General features: G+C 34.5%; 1 pseudogene; it reads right to left on the reverse strand.

Annotated features, from left to right (window-relative positions):
• Nucleotides 1-1,110: 1,110 nt before the first annotated feature.
• LOC114381830 lies at nt 1,111-3,529 on the reverse strand (annotated as a pseudogene).
• Nucleotides 3,530-3,840: the final 311 nt, after the last annotated feature.

Here is a 3,840-nt window from a genome sequence, read left to right on the forward strand (position 1 = left end):
AATTTCGAATTGCTTTTAATTCATTTTACCTTTTTTTATAGTTTTTTATATTTATGAAATTTACATGCTCTAATTTTGGAATTAGAATTTAATGACTATATACTGAGAGCGAGAGTGTAAAACATTTAATTACAAATTATTATTCATATATCTTTTAATATAATTATTATAAAAATTAATAAATTTATTATACATAGGTTTGATTGGATGACTTTTAAAATTATTTTACCATTTTTCTCTTAATTTTTATTGCACTCCTTTCAAGTTATATTTCCGGTTTCTACATACAAGTTTCTTATAAACTTTGCGAATTCCTGTCAAGGTTTGTCAATTTGATCAACTTAACATGCAATTCGATTTACATCAAGACTATATGAAATCTTTATATACACAAGTATTCATAGTTATTCAAAACAACTAAATAAAATTTATAATAAGTTTGATTATACAATAACTAAATCAAATTTGGTTATTGATTATTGTTTGCAAATCAAATTCTTAATCGAAATATTAAATCAATATTCTTGACTCGTACATATGTAATTCAAATTAAAGTTAAAGACGCACTGTTGACTTACTAAAACAAACTGCGAAAAATTTATCTTAATTGTGGTGATTTTTACGGTTGGACAAAATTCGTGATATTTTATAAACTGAGATGCAAGATTTGTGAAATAAAAGTTGGATTTTTTTTTGCACAATTGTGTAATTTGAAAAATAAAAATTGCAATTAAACCTAAAATAAAACAAACCAATGCCTAAAGTAATTGAATCACCCATTTCTATTTTTTTAATCATTCTAATTAGAGTCTTTGATTTTTCAATAAGACTCTACTATATCTTTATAAATTTCGATCTTTTAGATCAATTTTTAAACTAATTCTCAGTCACACTTAAAATTTTCCATCCTTTCCAATATTATGGGGACATCAAATTCGCATCCTCTCACAAAATTCGTATGTATTATTAAATGAGTCGGAGGCATTATGTACTAGTAATTTCTATCTAACAACCCAAATGTTTGTACTGAAATCGCTGTCGGGCTAGTACCAGAGTCTTGAAAACTTTCAGTTATTATACTCGTACAACTGAGCTTCATGGCCGTGAACATTGCCCCACTTAAGACTTTATTATGCGTGAGGGCTAATAAAAAAAAATTGTATCCACAAAAATACCTTTTGATATACATTCTATATGAGCAGATAAATACATTCATATTTCAGAGTGCCCTTTCCACATTCCCTCCCTTTTGTGCAAATATGTGCTAAAAATATACAAATATTCTTTTGTGAACCCAAAATAATAAGCAATAAACAATCTCCCCCTCATGGTTAACAACAATATCCTCCACATGGTTAGCATGGTAAATCCAATGCTCTTAAAAAACTCTCTCTAGCTTAGAACTAAAAAATGCCTCACTTCCCATAGTATCCAACATATAGAGCAAAAACTCATTCCATGTGTCAACAGGCCCTGGCAGGCACCAATGAACACAGTCATTCAGTGTCATATTTTTGTCCTTTGAATGTCCATAGTTGTTGGGGTGTCCATCAGGCCTAAGCAACATGATTTCAGTTGTGTTCATCATCAGAAACTCCAACCCTCTCTTTGTGGCCACCCTTTGTGCCTCTCTAAACTCCTCCACTTGTGTCACATACATCTCTAGAATGTACTCCACTGCCCCATCCTCAAGCCTCATTTCTTGCTTGGTGAATGGCATAGTCCTCACACACCTCCCTCCCTTGTTCCAATCCCCATTCTCAAAGTGTGCTGGTGAGAATGTCCTCAAGAATGTGACCCCTTTGTAGTTTTCAAGGCTGCTGAGTGCCCTAAATGCTGTCCTGAATGCCTTCTTGTATCCATAGAGGTGTGTGAGGTCTGTCACATTGTCTATCCTACACTTGTTGCATCCAACAAGCTTTCCCTCTTCATAGAACAATAGGGGCCTAAAGAACCATTGCCCTGATGAGATTATGACTATGTCAAAGTTTTCAACCAGGCTTGTCCATGCTTCATCTGCCTCATCCACATACAGCTTCATGATGCTGTTGTAGGTGTGGCCTCTGGGGTCTGCATCACTGGATCTCACAAAATATGGAGACCACAGGTTTCCAAGTGTGAAATTGTAATCATGATAGAAATAACGTTTGAAGTATACCACATCTGAAGAGTATTTGTGAGAAACATCCTCAGGCTCAGACACCTAAAAAAAGTAAAAGCACATAAGCATGTTTTAGGATTGTTATCTTCATGAGTAGGACTTTTTTAACATGACCAAGGTTTAAAAAACAGTTCACGACTGCAATTTCAATTGTAACATCAAGGATTTTAGGGTATGGCTAAATTAGTCTACAATTTCTCGCAACATCAAGGATTGCGATGAAACTGCAATCACCACTGCAATTTAAAACCTTGCACATAAGCATCCAAAGCAGCACATTAACAAAGTTTTCTATCATAAATACAAAACTAGTGAATGATTGATCAAGAATTGAGACGATGGGGTAGATTGAGTTGTATAATGCAAGGATGGAGCTATATGATTAAAAACTTCTATCTTCTAGTCTCATCCAAAAGCAAGAAAAAAGAAGGTATGAGTTGTTTACTTACATGACTTAGGAGGCACTACAAAGACTGCATCTGGTTTCTCCCCACTGAGTCTCCAACAAATGCCATCTTCTTTCCTCTCACAAGATTTAAGAATCGAGTTGCATTGAAGAGTGGAAGCTCACATTCATCTGGTTTCCACCTCCAATGCAGGTACTCTCTATCAGGTCTCCCAAACTTCAAGCAGTTTTGTTGGTCTATTATCCAATGGCATGTTTCATTGCTGTAGTAAGGTGCTGCAGGATTATGCATCCATCTTCCAGAAAAGATGTTACATTGTTTTACTTCTGTGTTGTTGTCCAAACTGCTAACACTTACAGAAGATATCTCAGGAGTTGGTTCACGAGAGCTTCTCATGAGAGAAAGAGGGAGCATGATGAGAAGAAGAGTGAAGGGTACCAGGAAAACACTTTTGGCTGTGGTTCTTGTTGTGTACTTCCCATTGAGAACCTCATTGGCCGGAAACTTCATTGTCATTGCCGAGTTATCTTCTGAATCAAAGGCTTTGGTGAATGGCTCATATAAATATGAACTTATTCTAATGTTTGGTTAGGATAAACTCTTCAAGTTTTAATACAGTTTTAAACTAAAACTTATTCAAGGTCTTCCTTATTATAGTTAAACCATCTTCATTAGCTCATGATATGTACAAGTCTGGTTAAAGTGTCATTATTCGTTAATGATATTTTGACTTGTACATACATAGTGGGGGAAAAAAAATAAAAAGTCTTATTTCCACTTCTTCTTTTTCCTATGCTCACCTTTAATGCTTTGGTTGTACAAAGTGGCAATGGCTTCTTTTCTAAACCAGTGGCTATAGAATACTCTGGCTTCTGTTCTGCTTCTAGATTTTCATAAACAATGGTTCTTATGCTTGCTTATGCACATCTTTTAATATGTACGCACAAGGACAAAGAACCTTTGAGGGAGGATGCTAGCCAATTCATAAACAACCAAGTCTGACTAATAAAACATGTCAAAAACTACAAAAATTAAAATAAAAATAAAATTGGTGTTAGAAACAACCAAAGGGAATCCAAGAATATAGGCCCCTTTTGCACTCATTGTTTAGTAGCATTTGTCGGTTCCTTTGTGGAAGTGAGAGAACCAAAACAAAAAGAAGAAACTAAAACTGGTAAGAAAGATTTACTATTATTTATTTTTCATGTAAGTAAGCATGTGTTGCTATCAGGTAGATCTTATGCTGTATATTCATGCTGGTTGGTGAACCTT

The sequence above is a fragment of the Glycine soja genome, chromosome 13, assembly GCF_004193775.1.
Source record: "Glycine soja cultivar W05 chromosome 13, ASM419377v2, whole genome shotgun sequence".
NCBI classification, from domain to species: domain Eukaryota; kingdom Viridiplantae; phylum Streptophyta; class Magnoliopsida; order Fabales; family Fabaceae; genus Glycine; species Glycine soja.